The sequence below is a fragment of the Littorina saxatilis genome, linkage group LG16 (genome assembly GCF_037325665.1).
Source record: "Littorina saxatilis isolate snail1 linkage group LG16, US_GU_Lsax_2.0, whole genome shotgun sequence".
Taxonomy (NCBI): Eukaryota; Metazoa; Mollusca; class Gastropoda; order Littorinimorpha; family Littorinidae; genus Littorina; species Littorina saxatilis.
Genome location: NC_090260.1, coordinates 54,748,249 through 54,761,467, shown reverse-complemented (window position 1 = coordinate 54,761,467; position 13,219 = coordinate 54,748,249). Strand labels below are relative to the sequence as shown.

General features: G+C 39.9%; 1 long non-coding RNA gene across 1 annotated transcript in view; it reads left to right on the top strand.

Annotated features, from left to right (window-relative positions):
* Positions 1–6,309, top strand: part of LOC138950149 (uncharacterized) — a 29,137-nt gene extending 22,828 nt beyond the window's left edge. Inside the window, exon 3 of the long non-coding RNA XR_011450524.1 lies at positions 4,936–6,309. This is a non-coding gene — a long non-coding RNA (uncharacterized lncRNA). The remainder of the gene's footprint in view (positions 1–4,935) is intronic.
* Positions 6,310–13,219: the final 6,910 nt, after the last annotated feature.

Genomic DNA, 13,219 nt, shown 5'->3' with positions numbered 1-13,219 from the left:
AAAACATTCTTCCCGCGCACCATTCCAGAGTGGAACCGCCTGCCTGTAGAAACTGCTACAGCGCCATCCCTGGCATCCTTTCAGGCCAGGCTGGCAACTCTCCACTGACCCACCACCCCCTCCCCCCCTGCCCCCAACCTCCCCCCCCCCCTGAACTTCTTCATAACTAAACTCCACCTCTGACCAAGCAATAGACCGGAACCACCATCACCCAAGAGTGGCAGTTTCATCACCATGCTGATGTTGGCTACATACCACTAAGAAAGAAGAAAGTAGCCAGCCTTAGGTGTTTAAACTCAAGACCGGGACAAAGTAGAAAGCGATGTACCGCGACCGACTCTCAGTGCCAACATACAACTTCCAAGCTGTATTGTTTAACGTCTACAACAGGCGAAGTATTGAAGCTTTGGCTCACCTAAACCCGACGACTGAATATGTAAGGGATCCACGTGTGAAAACCGAAACAGAACAGCGCGATGACAGCCAAACAGTAACACTGCATGCGAACTGACTTGGGTCAACGATCAAACCAGCACGGCCCGAACTGAATTCGTTGTGCTGCCATTATCGTGTGCAATTCTGGTTGTTCTGTTGTGCTTTAGTGTTCAAATTTGGATTACTTACTTCTTCAATCGTCATTTAGGTGAGCCTTACTTTAATGTCTGTCGTTCAGTCTTAGACCTGTACGTTATCTACCGCAACACGGTGGCCTAGTGGTAAGGCGTCCGCCCAGTGAGCGGGAGGTCATGGGTTCGAACCCCGGCCGGGTCATACCTAAGACTTTAAAACTGGCAATCTAGTGGCTGCTCCGCATGGCGTCTGGCATTATGGGGTTAGTGCTAGGACTGGTTGGTCCGGTGTCAGAATAATGTGACTGGGTGAGACATAAAGCCTGTGCTGCGACTTCTGTCTTGTGTGTGGCGCACGTTAAATGTCAAGCAGCACCGCTCTGATATCACCCTTCGTGGTGGACTGGGCGTTCAGCAAGTAAACAAACAAAAGTACGTTATCTGTACTGTACTGCAGTAGTTTTGTTCTGCTGGTCTATTCAATGTAGGTCAAAACTTGTAAATATATCTGCCTGTATGACCTAAACCTAGACACCGTTGTTCACTTTGAAATTGAAAAAAATAACACAAGCAAGATCCGACCTTCTTCGCCACCTTTTATTCTAACCGCAATTTCCATGTTGCTGGTCAACTTGATCAGTTAGCTTAGCGACAGATCTGCAGCAGACGACATATATATCTGCAGCAGACGACAGATGGGACAGCCTCGTTCTGTTGAACCAGATTTAGCAATCAATGCTCTAAAAGCGATAGCAAATGAACAAAACTGTCAGCATACTGTTTTAGTTTAATTCTTGTTTCGTCGCTCAGGATTTTGATTCAGGACTGTGTTGTCGGGATTGATCTAAGCGGTTGCCCATGAAGAGTACTGGAGTTGGGTGCCTTGAATCAATGCATGTCTCTCTTTTATACCGCAGGATATTTCAATCGTTTTGCTAAAGAAAGTAGTCTCCGAGTTAACGATAAATATGCAGATGACCTCTATAAATTATTCAATTGTACCTTGAGATCAAAGACAATGACCAAGGACCGGTGAGATCGAGACTCGGTTGTGACGAATTATCCGTATGGTTGTGATGGATTATCAAGAATAATCACCTCCTCAGCTAACAGAGACAAAGAGGCGGGTCATGGGATAAACTGACCTAAAAACTAATCTGACATTCACTCAATATTTGACTGTGATTAAGAAGCCCCCAGGGTGTATGTATGTAAGTGCATGTGTATGTGTATTGGGCGGGGATATAGCTCAGTTGGTAGCGCGCTGGATTTGTATTCAGTTGGCCGCTGTCAGCGTGAGTTTGATCCCAGGTTCGGCGGAAATTTATTTCACAGAGTCAACTTTGTGTGCAGACTCTCTTCGGTGTCCGAACCTCCCCTCGTGTACACTACATTGGGTGTGCACGTTAAAGATCCCACGATTGACAAAAGGGTCTTTCCTGGCAAAATTGCTTAGGCACAGTTAATAATTGTCTACCTATACCCGTGTGACTTGGAATAATAGGCCGTGAAAGGTAAATATGCGCCGAAATGGATGCAATCTACTGGCCGTATAAAATTTCATATCACACGGCATCCCTGCAGAGCGCCTAGAACTGTACCCACGGAATATGCGCGATATAAGACTCATTGATTGATTGATTGATTGATTGTATGTGTATGTGTTAGTGTATGAATGTGTGTAAACAACAATCCCAATAAAAAAAACAAGTCGCGTAAGGCGAAAATACAACATTTAGTCAAGTAGCTGTCGAACTCACAGAATGAAACTGAACGCAATGCAACGCAGCAAGACCGTATACTCGTAGCATCGTCAGTCCACCGCTCACGGCATAGGCAGTGAAATTGACAAGAAGAGCGGGGTAGTAGTTGCGCTAAGAAGGATAGCACGCTTTTCTGTACCTCTCTTCGTTTTAACTTTCTGAGCGTGTTTTTAATCCAAACATATCATATCTATATGTTTTTGGAATCAGGAACCGACAAAGAATAAGATGAAAGTGTTTTTAAATTGATTTGGAAAATTTAATTTTGATAAAAATTTTTATAATATTTAATTTTCAGAGCTTGTTTTTAATCCAAATATAACATATTTATATGTTTTTGGAATCAGCAAATGATGGAGAATAAGATAAACGTAAATTTGGATCGTTTTATAAAAGAAATATTTTTTTACAATTTTCAGATTTTTAATGACCAAAGTCATTAATTAATTTTTAAGCCACCACGCTGAAATGCAATACTGAAGTCCGGGCTTTGTCGAACATTACCCGACCAAAGATTTAACCAATTTGGTTGAAAAATGAGGGCGTGACAGTGCCGCCTCAACTTTCACGAAAAGCCGGATATGACGTCATCAAAGACATTTATCAAAAAAATGAAAAAAACGTTCGGGGATTTCATAACCAGGAACTCTCATGTCAAATTTCATAAAGATCGGTCCAGTAGTTTAGTCTGAATCGCTCTACACACACACACACACACACACACAGACAGACACACGCACACACGCACATACACCACGACCCTCGTCTCGATTCCCCCCTCTACGTTAAAACATTTAGTCAAAACTTGACTAAATGTAAAAAAGCATTACTTGATGGATTATTATAAACAAAATGTATGAGAAAACTGCCAGATAATAACCCGATACGTTGTTGTTCTTTGTTGTTTTTGTAGTATGGTTTTTGATGACCCCATGTTTGCCGTTTTGGAAAAGGTGATGCCGCACTGTCATAACCATATTTCTCTAATTCAATTTTTATTGATATTTGTGCCACAATATCTTTGACTCGTTTTGGACTATAGGATGGCATTTCACATTTGGTACCTAACACATTGGTTTATAAAATGTTCATTTCAAGTTTGCGGAGTATTACTCGTGTTTACATTCAGTCAATACTTCACTGAATGATTTTACGAGGGCTGAGTGTGAGATTTATCTCCATAGGGTATGTGTGCCTGTCTGTGCAGAGCATATCTAAAAAAAACACTGAACGAATTTGTATGAAAATTGATTTACGCATTTTTGAGGGCATTTCCTTGTGTTTTTTTCTCCGATTTGTGATAAGGTTATTTAATGACGTCATGTATGTCCGTTGCAAAATTGGAGGCTGCGCTGTCACAGCTTTATTTTTTTCAAAAAGTATCTTGCAATTGTCACATAATCTTTTACTCGGTCAGGAATATTGGATTGCATTTCAGCTTGGTAATTAAAAATGTTGTTTCAATCAATCAATCAATATGAGGCTTATATCGCGCGTATTCCGTGGGTACAGTTCTAAGCGCAGGGATTTATTTTTTTACTTGTTATTTTTATTTTATGCAATTTATATCGCGCACATATTCAAGGCGCAGGGATTTATTTATGCCGTGTGAGATGAATTTTTTTTTTTAAACAATACATCACGCATTCACATCGGCCAGCAGATCACAGCCATTTCGGCGCATATCCTACTTTTCACGGCCTAGTATTCCAAGTCACACGGGTATTTTGGTGGATATTTTTATCTATGCCTATACATTTTTGCCAGGAAAGACCCTTTTGTCAATCGTGGGATCTTTAACGTGCACACCCCAATGTAGTGTACACGAAGGGACCTCGGTTTGTCGTCTCATCAGAAAGACTAGCACTTGAACCCACCACCTAGGTTAGGACAGGGGGGAGAAAATTGCTAACGCCCTGACCCAGGGTCGAACTCGCAAACTCTCGCTTCCGAGCTCAAGTGCGTTACCACTCGGCCACCCAGATCATGAAATGTTTATGAAATGTCCATTCAAATGTTGCCTATTTTTCATTTTAACAAAAAATCGGAATTTGATTTGCGAAATTGGTATCATTATATTCCTTATTGCTTCTTTTATCCTAACATATATAGTTTTGTTGAGAATGATTGACAAATTTGCTTAAAAGTGAAGAAAACCGTTTAATCACCAATTTTTTGTTTTTGGAACAAAACAAATATCATTGTCATTCGTCTATTCCTTGGCATTTTCTGATTAAAAAAAATATATAGTTTTAATGTGTTAGAGATTGAAAATATTCGTTGAATGGATATTACACTTTAAACCTTTTGCTTCAAAGCTCTGTTTCACTAAGTGAGAGAACGTCACATCCAGTATGCAATTGCAAATGACGTCATTTTTGAAAGGCAGAGATAATGGTGTCACATTGCGACGTTCTATGGTATTCTAAGTACCTAAACATGCTGAGAACCCAAAATACGTTTTTGGACAAATATGTTGTGCTATCTCTGACCCTAAGGATTAAACAAAAGACAGTAATTACATATGTACATGATAATTGTATCATATGGTTCAGCGGCTATAATACTATAGCAATAACTTATTTCTCTATGGTTGGTTTCAGAATGCCGTTTATGTCCCGAGAAGTTTCCATCAAGTGCTATCCAGATTATTATGTCTGACATCGTCATCGCAGATATTTTGGGACAAACGGGGAACATTTGTACTGAGATGGAAAAGATTGCTTTCACAGCACTGTTTTGCGCCTTGTTAAATATGCAGGAAACAATTGCCGTCATCTTTCACGTAGATGACATTGCCATCCTGAACAGTCTTGACAACAAATGGAACGACACAATTAGGAAACTTGCTCCTGACCATTTGCCATACCATGACATTTTTGAACGAAAAAAACTCGACGACCATCATTTTCGTGTTCGTGTTGAGCCACACAATGATGACACAGGCATCTTAAGAACGAATGCCTTCCATTCAAGCCTATCCCTGGACAGCGGACTTGACAGACACCCATCTCACTCTACAATGCAGTACATATTTAACAAGGCTGAGGACAGCTCTGTGTGTACAAGCATATCGCAAGACGATCTGCCGTCAGATAACGATTTCAAACTAAACCAAGAAATACGTATACCACTTGAGGGTAATGGACAAACTGTGCGTTTTCAGGAAGACAAGAGGCTTCAGGCAAAACGAATTGGGTACAAGCATACCCAACAACAATTAGGCGACAGTATGTGGAACTTTCATAAGCTTGGAGAATACATTTCCGCTTTGTCAAAAGTTCCTGGTGGTGGACTAGTATACTTTGGTATTCACGAACAAAAGAAACAGATCAGAAAGTTCATATCTGAAGGCGTTGCGCTGAGTCATTTGCAGAGTCATAATTTTATGTGCAGAATGAAAGAAAGCTTTGACGAACGGGCAAGTGATTTGCTGTGGGTTGGACAAACTCAACCAAACGATGCTGACAACAAAAGGTCGGTTGGAACAGTGAAGTTTATCCCGTTACCAGATAGGCATGGTCAGATAGATCGCTACATCATTCAAGTAACAGTGCCACAGTTTAAAGGAGTGTGTTTCATCAGGAAGAATGGGCCAGAATCGTACGTGCTGAATCAAGAAAACGAACCGGAAGAAGTCAAACCCTGGCAGAGATGGGCAGAATTGTCCAATTGTCAAACATTGGATGTCATTGAAACACAGTTTGACTGGGATGATTCGTTGTGTTACCAAGCACATGTCTCTCCCCCAAAAGCAAGAAGACCAAATCATGATGGACTTTCTTTTGCATCAGAATGACGTGGGGCGGGTGATGTGGTGCTAGGGTGAATGGAGGTGGCTACTGACGTGTTAAAGACTTTTTTGCCTGAATTGAAGAGAGAGAGAAGCTGAGAAGGATAGACAGAGAATTGCAGGGAGACACAGAACGAGTTTGTGTGTGTGTGCATGCGTGTGAGTGTGTGTGTGTGTGTGTGTGTGTGTGAGTGTATTTGTGCGTGTGTATGTGTGAGTTTGTGTGTCTGTGTGTGTATGTGTGTGTGTGAGTGTATGTGTGTGTGTGTGTGTGTGTGTGTGTGTGTGTGTGTGTGTGTGTGTGTGTGCATGTGTGAATGTGTGTGTGTGTGTTTCGTTTTTGTATGTGTGTGTAGGGGAGGGTGGGGGGTGCGATTATGTGCTCGCACGTCTGAGTATGACTGCGGGTGGTGCCTCTGTGTCCCGTGTCATGGTTAACTGACATTATACGGTTGTATGATTCTGCACAATGACAGCCGGGCTGGACCAGAAAATTCGGTTTTTTTGTGTGTAATGAGTGATTCTGATTTGATTTTGTTACCTGAGTATGTGCAGTCCCTACACTGGACAATCTGCGCGTTATGTTTAATGACTTAGTACCGTTGCATGCAGCAGGCTGAGACTCTGGCACCAAGACCCTTTTTGAGCAAACATTTTGATTTGTTTTTGTTAATGCTGATGACACTTTTAGGTTATGCTAGTGTTCAACAAGCACGTTTTATCTAGCGTTTTCAAAATGTCAACCGTTGCATGAGGAAGTTGGCAACCGTTTGGTAACCCCCCCGCAGGTTAGGGGGGTCCCATATTGGTTGGGACGAGAAAGAATTTACCCGATGCTCCCCAGCATGTCGTAAGAGGCGACTAACGGTTCTGTTTCTCCTTTTACCCTTGTTAAGTGTTTCTTGTATAGAATATAGTCAATGTTTGTAAAGATTGTAGTCAAGCAGTATGTAAGAAATGTTAAGTCCTTTGTACTGGAAACTTGCATTCTCCCAGTAAGGTCATATATTGTACTACGTTGCAAGCCCCTGGAGCATTTTTTGGTTAGTGCTTTTGTGAACAAGAAACACTTAACAAGTGGCTCTATCTCATCTCCCCCCTTTCCCCTATCCCATCGCCCCCCTTTCCCAGTCGCGATATAACCTTGAATGGTTGAAAACGACGTTAAACACCAAATAAAGAAAGAAAACCGTTTGGTAGCCGATACTATACACTGTGTGCGTGGCCCTATTGCTCTGCGATGCCAGATTCCAGTTGAAGTCAACTCATAAAGTTACGTTGTGTGTCCTTATCATTCTAGCTGTTTGAAGCCTACTTGGCCTCACCGTCTCAGATTTGGGCGGGCTTGTTCTATAATGTAAGACCATTGCTCGAATTGTTAACATTGCACACATCAACACCCTGACTTGGATTTTGTTTATGTAGTTAATGGTTATTAAATGGTAGTAATGATATGTGCATGGATGGTCATTTCTTGCACGGTGTTTCCATGATGAGTCACCTTTCTAAATAAAGATCCGCTTCATAATTCAGTAAACTTATATTGTCTTTGACATCATCGTTTATTTGTCTTTGAACACATCATGCAGCCGCTTTCAACGGTGTCGTGATCGTGTCTTTATGTACAAGGAACTTTTCTTTCGAACGTGACAGTCCTACATTGCATTAGTTTTGTTTGTGAATTCATCATGGGTGAGTTTTGGCTGTGTTGAACTGTATGGTGTGTTTTTACATTTTAGTCAAGTTTTCACTAATGATTTAACATAGACGATGAATCGAAACGAGGTTTGTGGTGTATGTATGTATAATTATGGTCAATGATTGGCGCTATCGTCGTTGTTGTGCTTGTTGCAGATTTATAGTTTTCAACGAGCTCTTGCACAATCTCTCTCTCTCTCTCTCTCTCTCTCTCTCTCTCTCTCTCTCTCTCTCTCTCTCTCTCTCTCTCTCTCTCTCTCTCTCTCTCTCTCTCTCTCTCTCTCTCTCTCTCTCTCTTTGTTGTTTGCATTTATACTATTTATACTGTTCATCTGTCTCTGTCTGTTTGTCTCTGTCTCTGTTTTTCTCTAATGTTCACACACAAACCCGCCCGCACAGACATTCACGCATGTAAGCACAAACACACACACACACACACACACACACACACACACACATACACACACACACACACACACACACACACACACACACACACACACACACACACACACACACACATACTCGAGTGTGTGTGAGTGTGCGAGGGCTGTATTTTGTATATTGATTATTTGATACATGTATAAATGTGTCTCCAGGAATATGTTTTGTTTTAATCTTGTGTCGATACTATTTATTTCTGCCTCGTTATTAGCCATTGAGTACAACTGTTTTATCATCATTGCTTTGTTGTTGTTGTTCTTTGGCCATTTACGTTGAATGACTTGTTATACATTGACATTGATAGTTTTATTCTTCTTCTTCTTCGTCGTTCGCTAGATAGTTTTATTATAAGAACCTTTTCTAACTCGATGTTCTTCAACTATATTTATACATAAATGCATATTGTAAAGCAGTATGCATTGTTAGATGATTTTTGTAGCAGCAGTGTTTAAAATGTCGAAGCTGCTTTTTATTTTTATTTTAGTTTTACCTAAGAGACCGACTGTATATTGTGTTATTGTATTTGTCAGACTTCATTGTACCAAGTCCCTACACATGTTGTAATGCGCTTAGAGCCAAATATTTTTGATTTTTGTAAGGGATAGGCGCAATATAAATACACTTTATTATTATTATTATTATTTTACAAATCACACGCAAGCGCACACACACACACACGGTCACACACACGGTCACACATGCTACCACACACACACACACACACACAGTTGGTTGTTTAATTGTCTCCCACAGGTTGAGGCAAATCGGTTAATAAAATCATGGCAGTGTCACACCATATATAGCGTGATCACCGCGTGATGTTCATTATTCATAATACCCTTTTGCTGGGGAAAATGTGTCCTCATGAGAGACAAGCTGTGACAGGCTTTCAATCAATGACTTGTTCCTGATGACTCACTATCGAGTGGTTTGCTGGATGACGCATGTCATTTAGTTGATTACCCTACACAAAACGAATACACTGCATTTTCCCATTTGTATATACTTTTTCTTACACCGTAACGCGTTTACATTGAACAACACAACCTGTTATTGATCCCGTGACATACCTTGTGACACAGTAAAGTGCAAAGTATGCAAGTTGGTTGGGTTATGTTGTATTTGCTGATTCTGACTTACTTGACTTATTCCTGTAGACTCCCTGTGGAGCATAGGGCCGCAAATTTCTGATTCGGTTTTGAATAATATAAGAGATTGAAGTTCATGTTCCATTTCCCAGACAGACCATTAATCGGTCAGCATCTCTTAATCTTTAAAAACAAAACACAGTTAACTACGATTTTCTAGATGATGATGCACGCTCAAAATACACGACGGAACACAAACTTTCTTCTATTTTGAGATTTCACAGGGGTTGTTTAAAACAAATATGTGTGTAGGGTTCATTTACCTTTTTCCTGTTATTCTTTCAATGTGTCGGGGGATGTGTATGATTTGTGCGCGTGTGTTTATGGGTCTTTTGTTTGGCTGTCTTTGCAGCTTAATGCAGATGTATGACACGGTGCCAAAGGCGTTCTTTCAGTTCTAGATCTGGCAGATAACGGTTATGTGCTCTTAGAGCTACATACACTTTCTGGCCCATGTCCATCAGCAAATATATGAATTTAGCAAAAACATCACTTTGACAATGTGCGACATGTATATATGTCCTGTTATCTGAGAAGGAAAATAAACCACACATTAAATTACAGATGCAAACAATGTCAAATGTCTTTCAGTTTAGTTGACTGATTCGACGGCGCAAAGTTACCCACACCGTCATTGTTGAGGGTAGGTGCAGCAAAGAGTCTATGACAGTATGCCGAAATATTGCTTAAATCAACTGCACCCTTTTGATAATAATAATAATAATACTAATAATAATAACGATTACTTATATAGCGCGTAAACCTCGTGGTGACGAGCCCAGAGCGCTTTACACTTACATAATCACAATACAAACAAGAAAAGAGAACAAAATCCGAATAAATTCAAACATGTTCACACACACACACACACACACACACACACACACACACACACACACACACACACACACACACACACACACGCACGCACACACACACGCACACACACACACACGCGCGCGCGCACACACACACATAATCTTTCTTTCGTCATTGTCAATGTTCCGGTAACCCCGCAATGATAGTGAATACATGCTGAAACTTGTTAGCAGTATTTGAATTAAATACATTTTCTTTGAATGACTAGTAATTGCACGACAGAGGCTTTGACAAGAAGAGTTTCCCCTTTGATTGCTTTTCTTTTTTTTTCTAAAAAACACTGCTCCTTGAAAGATATTTTTTAAAATTCTGCCTAACAATAAATTTATAATTGTTCTCATCGTTGAGCAAGTTTACATGTATTTGTAAGTGTCATTTTGGCTTTTATATTTGGAAAAGAATAAAGGTGTTGTTTGTGTTATCAATGGCGTTTGCGGATGAATTCAAACTATGTTTGCAACCGATCTTGGAAAAATACAAAAATGAGGCTCTGTAAACATTGAATACGCAGCGTACTAAGGTTACAGAGCCAACAATCAGGCCATGTGATAAAATCTCATTTCATCGTTCTGCTCCTGTTAATGGTGATCAACGTTTGGCACAGTGGCAAATAAAAACAGATTAAAAATGTACAAACATCACGGCATGTTATCTCTGATAATTTGTCTGCAAGAGCACGGTGTTTTTACATTTAGTCAAGTTTTGACTAAATGTTTTAACATAGAGGGGGAAACAAGGGTCGTGGTGTATGTGTGTGTGCGTGTGTGCGTGCGTGTAGAGCGATTCAGACCAAACTACTGGACCGATCTTTATGAAATTTGACATGAGAATTCCTGGGAATGATATCCCCGAACATCTTTTTCATTTTTTTTGATAAATGTCTTTGATGACGTCATATCCGGCTTTTCGTGAAAGTTGAGGCGGCACCGTCACGCCCTCATTTTTTAACCAAATTGGTTGAAATTTTGGTCAAGTAATCTTCGACGAAGCCCGGACTTCGGTATTGCATTTCAGCTTGGTGGCTCAACAATTATATGATGACTTTGGTCATTAAAAATCAGAACATTGTAAAAAAAAAAAATATATATATATATATACCGATCCAAATTTACGTTCATCTTATTCTCCATCATTTGCTGATTCCAAAAACATATAAATATGTTATATTTGGATTAAAAACAAGCTCTGAAAATTAAATATATAAAAATTATCAAAATTAAATTTTCGAAATCAATTTAGAAACACTTTCATCTTATTCCTTGTCGGTTCCTGATTCCGAAAACATATAGATATGATATGTTTGGATTAAAAACACGCTCAGAAAGTTAAAACGAAGAGAGGTACATAAAAGCATGCTATCCTTCTCAGCGCAACTACTACCCCGCTCTTCTTGTCAATATCACTGTCTTTGCCGTGAGCGGTGGACTGACGATGCTACGAGTATACGGTCTTGCTGCGTTGCATTGCGTTCAGTTTCATTCTGTGACTTCGACAGCTACTTGACTAAATGTTGTATTTTCGCCTTACGCGACTTGTTACCTCTTGAGTTGGTAGGGCATTTTAGTATCGCTGCCTGGGACTGTAATTCGTAGCTATTGCCATTGTTGGAAAGACAAATGCGGCCTATCTGAAGACTACACGTGTTACACGAGCCACCACGATGAGACCGCCATTGTGTTTGTGACATTACAATACTAAACCATGTAGATTATCATACCAACATCCTACCTATACACCCCCTCCCTCCATCCACCCAGCCCAATCCTTGCAAACTCGACCTTGATTACTTCATCTGAGACAGACATATCCTTTTTGAGAGCATACCCGTTATTAAAAAAGTACATAGACACATTTAGCCGTAGATCTTTGTGATGCAGCCAGTTAACTTAAAACCAAGTATATTGCCAGAAAGGTTATTCATTCCTTTACTGTATGGAATAAAAAAAAATTATTGTACATGAAATAGTGTTTATGCAGTGGACTGGAGACCTAGCAGGACACCCCCCAAATAAAATTCGCAAAAACAAACTTGCAGACACTAAATTACAAAAAGAATCAAAATAAGCAAGAGTGACCCCGTTTTTGATCTCAAATGTGCGTGGGTATTGGACGAGGAAAAAAACCGGCGACGATCGCAAAACAATGGAAATACCCACCATTTCCAGAGAAAAGAGCAACGGTTTGTCTTCTAACCAATTTTCACATACATCTGGAAAATGACTCATAACAAATATATTTCTTATTACTTCATTGTCTACATTTGTTTTCATCGTGAATTATTACGTCCCAAACATGTTTTTTTTTTTGACAAAGCACGCCACAATCCTATTCAAGTATAATGTTTTGTAGGTTATGCTTTCATTTTATCGTCGATAATAGATATACTTATATAGATATATAGATTTAACTGAATCTGAGGTAGAAAATCTATTAAATATGTCTGACCAAAAAAATGCATGCTATGCTACATACTTTAGAGAGCCCAGCCATGTGATAACTAAATCATATCTAATACGTGAGTACTTAACGTACATGTACATAAAATCAAGGGTTCAAACTATAACCCCCGACACGTGCACAGCCTTGCAACGACCTTTAGGTTTGCGTGCCGTTGCTGGTGAGTGATTATCAAATCAAGTAAATTGTTTTGAAGTTTAAAATAGAGTCCATTCAAAGCAATGACGTAGAGAGTACATTTGAGGTCAACTTAAAAACAAAATGCACCAGTTTATGTAGCCCAGCTGTGTCTTATCATTTCAACTTTATTTGTCATCAAAAGCACTGACACTTATTTATCTGGGACACCATTCTGTTCAATCAAACATTTGATTTGAGTTACACAACCACGCTCCATATAGCTATAGACATTGATTAGAGAAATGTGTACGTGCTACTATTTAGACGACACTGAGCGCGTCCTATAGG